Raw genomic sequence first — 13680 nt, 5'->3', positions numbered from 1 at the left:
CAAAAAAGGGGATACAAATCCAAAAATGCATGTTCTTCAGCAACAAGTGTTGACACAGGAAAGGTTCTTGATGTTCAAGTGTTGTCCAAATACTGTCAAGGATGCACTCTCTCAAAACAAGACAGCAGTAAACATGAAGAGTGCATGAAGAATTATGAAGGTACCAGTGGGGGGGTGGAGATTGCATCTGCTGTGAGTATCTTCAATCGTTCAGAAAAGGAACGCAGTGTCCGATACACTCAGTTTCTTGGAGACGGCGACTCCAAATCTTATAAGGCTGTTTGTGATAGTAAGCCCTATGGAGATGTTCCTATAACGAAACTTGAATGTGTCGGGCATGTGCAAAAGCGAATGGGCACACGATTAAGGAAATTGAAACAGCAATTGGTAAAAACTGTACTCTCTGATGGTAAAACTATAAGGGGTCGGCTCACCGATGCCATAATAGATCAGCTTCAGGTATAATATGGAAAAGCCATTAGAGATAATAGTGGTGATCTAGAAAAAATGAGGGCAGTATGAACCACTTTATTTCATAAAGTCTCTACAAATGAAAAGCCATTACACAGTATGTGCTCAGTAGAATGGTGTAAATATTTGAAGGCTGAAGCTGCTGGTACCCTTACTGACTACAGGCACAAGAATTCTATTCCAAAAGCTGTCATGTTAGCTATAAAACCAGTGTATGATGACCTTGCACATTCAAAGCTCCTTGTAAAATGCCTACATGGCAAATCACAAAATGTCAATGAGTCTTTTAATAATGTGATATGGTCCCGGGTCCCAAAAAATACTTTTGTCGGAAAAAAAACTTTGGAAGTTGGTGTGTTTGATGCTGTTATGACTTTCAACAATGGAAACATTGGTAGGATAAAAGTGTTGGAACATTTAGGAATAAAAGTTGGAAAGAATACAGCAGTTATCCTGTAACAGTTGGACCAAGACAGAATTTCCAAAGCAGAAATAGCCATGAAAAATATGACTAAAGCAGCAAGATCCAAGAGAAGGAGAGCTACACTTGAAGCAGATGGCGATGAGGAAGACTCTGACTACTTTGCTGGAGGATATTAGCTCGTCATTGCAAATTGAAGTGAGTTTTTCATATGATTTTAGTTTGAAGTGGTTTTGTGCACAACTACATTTTTTGTTACATTTGACCCATTTTCTCAGGAGCCATAAGAAATAGGAGACAGATATTTTACGCTCATAGCAACAACATCATGATAGTCACATGGATCTTGTTTGATGAGAATCCAGAGTGTAATGTACTTGTAAAAAATATTTGATTTCAAAAAAGGTAGTAAAAATTATGCAATTTGAGAAAAAAATAATAAAAAATTCAGCAATCGGCAAAAAGTCATGAAACAAGATCAGTGTGCGTAGGAAACTAGCATTTAACAAACCTAAAAATTTTATTTTGATATCTCATATAGTTTCTGAGATAATGGGTCAGGAAGTAAGCTATTTTAACATTATCAGGATAGGGCTTTTAATCTCCCCTTAAAATGTGAAATGTAAATTTGAAGAAACTCAATATTTTTAACAGCAATTCATACTTTTAACTTACATTTAATTAACGCTATATTAGGTGCATTTTAACAAAGGTTGAAGAAACCGGGCCTATATGTTTTTAAGGAAAGCAGTAGTGTGGCTAATAATAAAATAAATAATGCGGCGAGTAGAACAACAATAATCTGCAGGAGGCATGGACTATAAGTAATAAAATAAAGGAGCGAGGAATGAATTACCTGCAGAATAGTAAATATGATATGGGGTAATGTGGATGCATTGCAATCCTTAGGCATGGACCTGTTGTGCCACTTCAATATTTAAATGTGAATGGGAAATGGCAGACGAATTTTTCGTGTGACCTCTATGAAGAATAATGTTTTTTACGTTCAATGAATCTAGAGGCGCACTCGAATTCCATGCGGGATTACTACAGGTCCAAAATGTAAACAATGAATTGCATGCGGGGGATTTTTGAGGACATACTTGAATTGCTTGCGTGGACGACTTTCATAAGGGAAAGGTCGAATCTCCGGAAGGAGAACAATATTCATTTGAAGTGCTCTCAAACACACACTATAAGTATATAAACATGTCAGCTGCATCTCTTCTGTAAAGCAACACAACAGATTGAGTAAACAAACCACTTGTTAATCGTTTTAAATGTTATTTATTGTAGTAACAGTACATACTGAAAACATATTTAAATGCATTCAAGTGAGGCACATTGAATCATACACACAACCGTTTTTTTTCTTGTTAGGAGGGAGAGAGGGAACATCCCAAGCACTACGACCTGAGGTCTATTGTACACCCCCTATACAGGATGAGTTGCGTGCCCACTGATCCTCTACGCGCACCGACCATCTAAACGGCCCCCTTGACTCCCTTAACGACCGGTCCCTACAGCCAACAGAGTCCATGTACCACTCGTGCTTCTGCAACCCCCCCCCGAAGGCTCCCTTAACGTTCCGAGACAGAAGTCCACCCCCGAGAAGATCTGCCACGGGTTCCGTTGCAGAAGCTATCCATCATCACTTGAATACAATCCACGGAGGTCGGTAGAGAGAGCCAGCAGCTTCGGAGGGCCGCCTGTAGGGCGATTTGAAAACCAGAAGAAGTAACGGGATGATGAATGAAAGGATGATAGGGGAGGAAAGGAAGTGGCGAAGGTGAGTGGGGTTCCAATCGCCTAATAAAGTTACCTGATATTCATCCATAGGAGTGAAGGAAAAACCCCGAAAAAACCTCACCAAGCAACTCGTCCCGACTGGGAATCAAACCTGGGACCGCTGGGTTCGGAGTTAGACTCGCTAACCCCTCAGCCACAACGGTGGAACGCCCAACCGTTACTACCATGATGAGTGAAAAATTAAGAAACCATTTATTATTGATGGTTTCAAATTTTAATTTAAAAAGACACTAATTAAGAAGGTGGACGTGTTGAAGACAAAATAAAATCGTTGAAGACAAATTGCAATTAATAATAAAACAATAGAATAACACCATTTCAGTTTATCATAAAGGTGCCTATTAGTGTCTGCCCAAAGTTCAACGAAGGAAAATATATTATGTACCTTTTGTTAACCATGGGTCTACCATTCTTAGCTTCCCCTTCTTCACTTTTCTTTTTCGTTTTGTGTACCTACGAATAACTTACTTAAATTTTATAGGACCTAAAAAGGCGTAATGCATTGTATTTAATACACGTATCAAGTTATCAGTTAAAGTGTAAAACTTGCATATTATTATTATTATTATTATTATTATTATTATTATTATTATTATTATTATTATTATTATTGTGCATTTCATGGTGTAAAAGGACATATCAGGCGTTCCGTAAGAGAAGGGCGTGCCCACCAAAGGACGAATTTGGTGTTTTTTTACTCCTTCGAATATTTAAGACACATATCTGCAACATAAACCGGGCTGACTTTGGCGGGCTCGCCCTTACTACATTGAAATTATCATTGTTTTTAAGGTTGGAGAAACTGCGTAGCCTGACAGGTTCATAATATTCATATTACTCCGTACGAGAAGGGCGAATACGCCACTCCGCCTGAAGGCGCGCGCCATTCATTGTCTCAGTGTTGTTGTAACCACACAGCCGAGTACAACCGTATTACGTGTATTTGTGGACATTGTAAGAGCTTATTATGAGTAAAGGCTGGTTCACAATAAACCTGGAACGGAAACGGCAACGAGAACGAGAATGGAAATTATGTTAAAATAATGTATTTAAATGTGAGCATTCACAATAGTTAATTGTGAATCCTCACATTTGAATACGTTTATTTTAACATTTTTCCGTTCTCGTTCTCGTTGTCGTTCCTGTTTCCGGTTTATTGTGAACCAGCCCTAATAGTGACAGTGATAATCAACCAGTTATTGTAGGAAATGACAGAGACATGTCGAAAAATGGGAAAACGTACAATCTAAGATTAAAAGGAACAAAGGTGAATCGTACACTAGTCCCAAAACTAACAGTGATCGACTCAGAGCAACATCTTCATGATGATGATGTAATGGATTATTAGCGCCTCTGTTCCCAGTACAACTGAGACCATTTTTGATAGCAAGGGTAATAACATGACAGGCATCTACTTATTTTTTTATTATAATAATTTCAGACACTTTGTAAATGTCATATCACAGTGTGATTAAATATTATTATTATTATTATTATTATTATTATTATTATTATTATTATATTTTAGTTGGTTTTTAACGACGCTGTATCAACTACAAGGTAATTTAGCGTCGATGATGTTGATAGCGAGGTGATATTTGGCGAGATGAGGCCGAGGATTCACCATAGAGTACCTGGAATTCACCTTATGGTTGGGAAAAACCTCGGAAAAATCCAACCAGGTAATCAGCCCAAGCGGGGATCGAATCTGCGCCCGAGAGCAACTTCAGTCCGGCAGGGAATCGCCTTAACCGACTGAGCCACGCCGGTGGCTTATTATATTGTTATTAATGTCTGCCACTATTGAGTTCATCCTACGCCCTTTCCTTTTTCTAATATACTGTTTTCAAATTATTCCCATAATATTGATGGATTCATAATGTCATCTGTTGCAATTAAGTTGCAATTTTCAATAAAGGTATTCGTTTTTCAGTGTACAAAGTAATTATCATTGTTTACAGACTTGTCCTTGGCGGATTCGCCCTTATCTCGTTTACAGGTAAAAATACTTTGAACATCGATTATCTCTACAGGCACATTTAGAGGGTTTGCCCCTCTCTTACAGAACGCCTCATATTATCGTTACATTTCCTTTCTAACGTGAAGGTCGTGGTACAACTCAAAATGTCTTTAGCCGCCACTGAAAAGAAGTGTATAGAAGTGTAAAAGAGGAAGAATTAGAGCAAGAAAATGGAAATAACACAAGAAATCCGTTCCGTTTGGCACATAATTAAACTACACACGCCATCTGGTAGATTAAGCTGCAATCATCTGGAGCGGAATAGTTGCGCACTTCATCATGTTAACCACCTTATGATATTACCCCCATATTTTTATGTTTTATCTTTTGAAAGCAGGAAAAGCTCAACTAAGCACAGATGGAAGAAGAATGAAGTCTACAAAAGCTAGCCTAAAGCTGCACTTCCATACAGTTATTGTTGAGGAAATGTGCACCCTTCCCCTGAACCACCCCTTTGCTTTATTCCATTGTTGTCGCCCATTGAAAATACGCCAAACAAAAGACAAGCGCAGACACATAATATGTCTCATGTGATGACAACCAGAAATATTATGTTGCCGCCTTCCTTCCATCCGAACCAGTACAATCCTAAAGAAAAACCCAGACTCAGCTAATGCGGCGCTCCAGCGATCTCACATATGCATCTGCACCCATACTGCTTCCGAGTCTCCATTGTGGAAGAACCTGTTACCACAGAATGTTTTAGTTCTTTTGGTTTTACAATTTTAAATCGAAATATTCATTTCGTTGTCTCTTTATACTGATTGACATGGTAAAAAAGAACAGAACGCCTAAAATATTCGACTCGCCTCTGTCGGAGGACGCTAGAAACTCAAATTTCGTATCGAATATTAAACTCTGATCACCTCAAAAGCGTATGGAAAGCACGTTATCTCAATCTTAATCATTTTCCTCCTTATTCCTTTCATATCACTTTTTCTTCTATCTTTAATTTTTCTCCTACTCCGTCAACTATTTTAACTCCTCTTCACTATATTATTCTCTTATCACTGCATCTTTCCCCTCTTCTTTCATTTCTCTACCTCATCATCCTTCTGAATTTTATATTTTCTTTTTGGTTCTCAACTAATTTTTCTTCTTCAATTTCTTATTTTCGCTTCATCCAATATAAGTGCTTCTGCTTTTTCATTCCTCATAATTTCTCTATCTTTCAATAATTTTCTATTAACTTTCTCACATTTTGTATACAATTTCTCTCTAATTCTTCACTTTATTTCCTTAATTATATTTTCATTTTCACCACTGCTTTATTCGTTCCGCTCCCCACTGTCACTTTCTCTTCTATTTTGCCTACTCACTTCTATTTTCCGCATATTTTTTCCACTTCCTTTCTCCTCCCTCTTCTTTTCTGTCCCCACTTTCTTATTCTATCTCATTCATTCCTCACCTTATATCATTTTATATACATTTTTATTATCTAATTTTTTCTGAAATTAAACGCACAATAGATATGGGAAATGCTTGTTATTATTCAATTAAGAAGCTTTTGTCATCTATCTGCTCTCAAAAAGTCTGAAAGTTAGAATTTATAATAAAGTTATATTACCAGCTGTTGTTCTGTATGGTTGTGAAACTTGGACTCTCACTTTGAGAGAGGAACAGAGATTAAGAGTGTTTGAGAATAAGGTTCTTAGGAAAATATTTGGAGCTAAAAGGGATGAAGTTACAGGAGAATGGAGAACGTTAACAAAGCAGGACTGCACGCATTGGATTCTTCACGTGACATAATTAGGAAAATTGAATCCAGACGTTTGAGATGGGCAGGGCATGTAGCACGTATGGGCGAATCCAGAAATGCATATATAGTGTTAGTTGGGAGACCGGAAGGAAAAATACCATTGAGGAGGCCGAGACGTAGATGGGAGGATAATATTAAAATGGATTTGAGGGAGGTGGGATATGAGGATAGAGTGTGGATTAATCTTGCACAGGATAGGGACCGATTGCGGGCTTATGTGAGGTCGGCAATGAACCTGCGGGTTCCTTGAAATCCATTTGTGATTAATTAAGTAAATAATCTACTTTTTTTTCTTCTTCACCTCATTTATATCCATCATCAATTAATTTTCTTCATTACTTTTCATTATTTCTGACTTAATTTTCCTTCCCCTTCACATTGTTTCAATTATTCCTCAGACTCTCTGTTTTTTGTTGTTTTCGTTTTCTTCTCCGTCTTTTACTTTACTATCATTTGCACCCTTTTTCTCCAATTTCTTTCTTTGCTTCAATTTAATTATATAGTGTGACGTGTGACTACAGAAACATTCCTTTATTATAAACTCCCATAATTTTGTAACTATGCGTATTACGAAATTAATACCGGAGCATTGTACCACCTCAGAATTGTCTTGTCAGTAGGTGCCACATGTTGAAACTCCCGTCTCAAGGCACGCTGAACTCAATACACTCAATACACTTCGTGTGCTATGGTATGGGTTTGCCATAACTCTCTAAATGCTGCAGAATTCACACGGAGTTGAAATGTAAACATTCATACCATTTAACACATTTTTTTTTCTATCCAGCAATGCTACAATGACAAACCAAATAGCGGGAACAGTCTCCTTTTTTTCTTATGGTGTCATCTATTGTTTTCTGACAACTACAATTACACATCCCCTGAAATTCTTTGAGCCGTTGTTTCTAATGTCACCGGTATGAATTTTGTAATATGCATAGTTACAAAATTAAAGCAGTTTATAATGACGTAATATTTCTATGTACACCGTGAACAGTATTTTTCCCAACATAACTTGCAACCTTTACTCTGTTCTTTGTTTTTCCTCTTTCTCCATCATTTATCCTTATCTCTATTCTTCCATTCCTTAATTACTTAGGGGAAGCTATTGTACCTAGGGACAGTTTTTTTAAATTTCATTTTTTTATGTTTGTATAAGTTTTATAACTTTTTATTATTAACAACAGTATCTTTGAAGTATAAATTATCTTATAAAAAAATAAGGTTTCAATTAAATAATTTTTGCACAGATTTTTTAAATTTTTCCAAAGTGCTACATACTGTCCCTAGGTAGGCCTATATAAGGGTAATGTACCTTGGGACATAATAGGATAACATACCTTGGAACATGGTTCAACATAACATTTACAGTTGAAATGGCATCTTCATCATCATTATCATTAGGACTAACACATTTCTCGGCCTATCTCCAGTCTCTTCTGAATTATCTTCTGGAAACAGAGCTTGTGGCTTCAACTTCTTCCGTTTCTGAACTTTATCCATCTTCTCACTTACTTTCATTTTCTTTCTTCTATCTCGGTTTTCTCTGGCATATCTGTTAAAATGCGTGCCTTTCCTTTTGTAGGATTATGAGTTATTCTTTTCCTGGGAGGAGCATAATTAAGCTTTGTCAGGGCTCGTCTCTTAGTTCTTAATTTTCTGCGTGGCATTTCCACTGAAGCTGAAACCCCATAAATGTCATTAGTAAATACTGTTTTTGATTACTCATAAGAGTAATTTATTTACAGAATTATTTAGAATGTAATAACGTCCACCTGAAGACAGTTGTCCCCAGGTACACCGTCCCTAGGCACGTCAGGAATCGGTGAAATAAATCTCAACAAGTTCTCAAGACTGAGATTCCGAAAACAAGGTAATAACCACATGGATTCGTAGCTAGAATAACAGGGTTTAAAAATATAGATTTAAGTTTTTAATCGTTTATGTAAAGAAGTAATTAAAATATTTTATTAATTTTAAAATTACTTGCGTTTTAGGTTCAAAAACAGATTTTTTAATAGACTTTCTCCAGACTGCTTCAACGAAAAGTAAATCATTCACAGAACAGCTGAATAATGAAATTAGAGTGGTAAACTGCGAAAACAAAAATTCCACCACATAAGCTTGAAAATAAAGCAAGTGTCCCCAGGTACAACATGTCCCTAGGTACAACAGCTTTCCCTAGACTTACTTCTTTTCTTCAATTTATTTCACTTCATCTTGAGATTCGTATGCACAGTCAATTTTTAAGACGCGCTTTCTGGAAAGATTCTAATTTAGCTTCTTGAAAGGATTATAATTCAGCGATGTTATACATGTCCATCGGATTGACTTGGTTGATAGCATACCTGTTTCCCATTCTAGTGCTAAATGGTTTGATTCTCGGTGGTAATGAGTGTTCTTTTTTGTTACGTGTAATACCTGTGTTGTCTCAGTGGTGCCCCAATGCCGTGTTGACCACACGATTAGATAGTCCGCATGTGTGCTTGTCTACAGTGGGCTATAGAATATTCCCTCCTCTTTACCGCACTGATTTTTAAGTCAGTATCAGAAGGACGTAATCAGGGCACGAACAAATAACATATCTTTTAAGATTTTAATAATTTCTTCAATACGTTATTTGTTTATTTCTGATATATAATTCAATTGTAAATATTTGTACGATACATGGTGAGAAAATAAAATTTGAAAAAAAAAACAAGATTATTATCATTATCATCATCATTATTATTACTATTATTATTATTATTATTATTATTATTATTATTATTATTATTTTAGTAGAGGCCAATGTTCCACAAGAGTTTATCCACAATATTCATAACATATATAACCAAAATGAAATAGCAATTAAACAAGATGGTAAGCTATCATCTTGGACACCCATCAATACTGGTGTAAGACAAGGATGTGGATTATCACCCATTCTCTTTATTATTTATATGCACCGAATAATTAAAGAGCGGAAGAAAAATCGCCATGGATATATACAAATTAGCAGACACCTGAAATTGGATTCAATTCTCTTTGCAGATGATTTGGTATTATTAGCACTTTCAGAAGACGACCTCCAAAGGTCAATATATAATTTGCAGCAAGTAGCAGCCACATACAATATGGAAATTTCAACAGATAAAACAAAAATTATGGCATTCTGTGGGAAATACACAATATAAAGTAAAATTTGTCTCGATAATAAACTATTAGAAAGATGTAATAGTTTCCCATATTTAGGTTACAATCTTTCCATTTTTGAAGAATTGGACATATCACAGAAAATTATGGGCATTATAAATATTGTGATGAAACCATCCTTTGTTCAGAAACACACCCGCATACGTCTCTACAACACATTGGCACGACCGATGCTCAGCTATGGCAGCGAAACATGGACACTGAGGAAAGCAGATAAAAGCGGAATAACGGATTGTGAAATGCGATTCATGCGAAGAACAGCGGGCTATACTAAATGGGATCTGAAAAGAAATTGTGAAATTTTAAAGGAACTAAAAACTCAACCGCTTTAGATCACATTGTTCAATATCAGTCTAATTGGAAATATCATTTAGAAAGAATGAGTAATAGTAGACTCCCAAAGGCAATTTATAATTATGTACCACATGGCCAAAGATCTGTGGGTCTTCCTGCTAAGAGATGGAGTGAAAATTTTATGTGAGACCGTAACAGGCCTTGTGGCCTAACATTTGTCAGGCAGAAGAAGAAGAAGAAATATCGGCTCAAGAGAACCCTAATTTACCAAACGGTATGCTAGGGTTTTAATTTAGTTATACGGTACTTATGCACATAGATAAAGGTGAAATATAGCTCTACACTCTTTTAAAGATAAAGTTTCATACATTTATAAACTCTCTGTAGCAACACGGTTTTTTAATCGCTTCACATTGTGGACTCCAATACTCGTTGTTACAGTCCAGGAGATGTGTAGGAAGGACCTACAGGAAATCTCTTTCTCATATTATTTTAAGTAGATCCTCAATTTGAAGAAAGATAATTGAATAAAGTTCTCAGGACATTATATATGAATAATTTTATAAGAGGAAATTGTCAAATTGCAACTTAAAGAATAATTTAAATATAGACGTGCAATTTTTATTTCTGTTCATAAAAATGCAAAATAAATATAAATATATATCAATTAAATTTTCTAAAATCATCAAACAAAATTGATGTAGTATTTTATCTTTCTTCTATCAGATATTACATATTAAATGTTGAAAAATGTAAAATAAACGAACTTCGGTCATTCAACGGAGACGCTTGAGCATACATATTTTAAAATGGCATAAAAGAATTTTTTTTTTCCTAATAACCTTTTATTTCCGCTATGAAGTCATTATTATGGAGTATTTTTAGGCTAAAAAAATAACAAATTTTACACATATTTGGTCATTCCCTTAACATGGAGAATATTGACACGAATGCTTGCACTTTCCTACATAATCTCTTCAGTAATGTGGTAATGTGACCAGGAAAACGTAAGGTTACATGTTGAGATAAACAAAAATTAAAACACACTGCGGACTTATGGTAGGAAGAAAAATCAACATCTCTCTTCATCACTGTGTCCTACAAAGTTGGTTTATTAATTCATACTTTAAATTGCATTAACAGTTACCACTACTTTCCGTCGTAAGATAAGAGAGGCAGTTGTCTACAGGGAAGAAATGGAAATGCCAACAAAAATTATAAAGACTTGAAAGTGATATGTTTTTCATTCAACTTGCGATTCTGAGAAGCACTACAGTTCTATAAAGTGATGTAAATTTTATTGACTGTGAGAAGTGATTTTCAAAACAGTAGCATTTCAGTACAGTGCCTTTCATACAAACACAAAGAATGAAAATAACTAATGGGGTCATGTTTTCTAATTATGATACTAGTATGATTATAGTAAAACCGACTACTGCTAATCTATATTTAAAATTAAAAAATTGCACTACAAATAATGTTTATTATTATTACTATTATTATTATTATTATTATTATTATTATTATTATTATTATCATATTATTATCATTTATCTCAAGAAGCGAATCTAAATTCTTCTTCACAGGCGCTTTGAAGTCTATTGCGCTTACTAACATACCCCAAAAAGGGAGGGATAGATAAGAAAACATCTAGGAATAAGTCTGAAGTGCCACACATCATAGAGAAGGAAGGTCCCTAGCTGAAATCCGAGTAAGAGCAGCCCAAAATGAAAAATCAGTTTTTATTCATGGTTTCAGGTCGTGAACATTACAGATATATAATTACGGCTACCATCTCCTTGATCATAACCATTACACGGGGTCCTACTTATGTTCTTTACGATAAGAATACATGGCACTAAACGTATGGTGGGTTGGAAATAGAATGGAATGTAGAGCATAAAATTGAAAAGAGTGGATGTTTATCGAAAGTAACTCTCATCATACGATGCTGTCCACCACAAGTACCACTCAACACCGGGGATTCGAACCTCGCATCAAAATAAAACATCTTATATACAGGATGAAAGCGGTATAAGTGTCATTATTTTAACTGATGGTTGTTAATGTCATAAGGAAGAAAAAATGTCCTCACAATTTTTTTCTAATTGCAATATTTAACTAATTAAAAGTTTACAATATTAGGCGTTTGGCAACGTTGCTGGATGGGGAGGAGGGAGGTTACAAGTACACTTTACAGCTCCAGTGGATACAGACATACCGGTACAAAACAGATGCTCTGTTCTAATGCAGGGGCGGGCCGTTGTTTACACAAGACGAACAGCAAATACAAACTTTCAATCTCATTAATAGAAATTTATGCTAAATTTCCATTTTATTTAACAATATTGGCAATATTGGTCCGTTTTTTTTATTTACGTCTAAAAATAAACAATAATGATTTACTGCACAAAATCACACGAACTTTTTTTTAAATGCAACATTTTAATCTCTCCAGCTTCCATAAAGTAATATTATTTTTAAAGAAATTTCTGTTTGTGTGATTTTCGAAACGAGGTAAGACACTCCTAGTTTGTAATAATCGTTGAGAAAGCTCTACAAAAGTTCGCCGATTAGGTAACTTTCATTGCGGAAAACATTGACGGTACATCTTCTTGCCTCGCTTGAATTACGACGACTTTCTCCATAAATTAATAGCATATGATACTCCTAAACTGTGAATGACATTGTACGTTGTTTATCGAATACCTGGTACCGAACTGTCAACCGCTCGGCAGTAGAGCTATGGACAGGGAGCTTGAACTCAGCTGACATGTACGTACGTCTGTGGAGAGTACTGCCTGCTGAACACGTTGCCACGTTTCTCATGCCAGAATAATGACAAATTTAAGCATGCAATTTTATTTAATTTCACGAAAACGTAATAGAACAAACATATATGTATTTAAACTAATATTTACTCTTTGCCAGATATACTTACTGATGTAATTGTTTTCGTAATTTTACTAACGATATAAGCAGTATAACGCGAATAAAATAAGAGAAGAATTTTTTTTTTCTGGAAAACTATAAATTTTTGACTCTATGTTGTATGGACATTTTTTGATCCTGTAGACCGTCCCCGACGACTGCGAAAAGGACGGCACTTATACCCCTTACGCCCTGTATCAAAAGAAAATGTTTTGGAAAGAACGTAAATTGCATTTTGCAGAATATACGTATAACTTTCTAAGTTCCCAGTTCTGCCTTAATAAAAGCAATGGGAAATGAAGATAGAAATCTTCCTTAATTAAAAGCTATGTGGCGACATTTCAAGCCTACACTTAGAAAAAAATACTTTTCACCCTCGTTTTTAACGAACGATTACAAAGTAAATTGAATGGGAGATACTATGCAAACAAAATGTGTTATTGTGTGTTTGCCACAAAATGGAAATCATTGTCTAGCATTTGTCTCCACTCGGAAATGTGTTTAACGTCCATTTCACTTTCGTACCACACCTTTTCTTCTCTACCGGCATCTTGTGCTCATAACTTGTAACGAACAAACGGAAGAAATCTTATATGTCGTAATTGTCTGTATTACTACCCCATTATTCAGCCCTATATTAAGAGGGCCCAGAAGTGAGTTTCTGCATTTGAGCAATTGATTTACAAAACTGTCCTTATCCATCATACAGCAGATAGTTGTCCATTAATAATGACAATCTTTTTTACGAGAAATTTAGGTGCTCACTGAAAGGAACCTTAA

The sequence above is a fragment of the Periplaneta americana genome, chromosome 14 (genome assembly GCF_040183065.1).
Source record: "Periplaneta americana isolate PAMFEO1 chromosome 14, P.americana_PAMFEO1_priV1, whole genome shotgun sequence".
Lineage (NCBI taxonomy): Eukaryota > Metazoa > Arthropoda > Insecta > Blattodea > Blattidae > Periplaneta > Periplaneta americana.
This window is presented reverse-complemented; position numbering follows the sequence as displayed.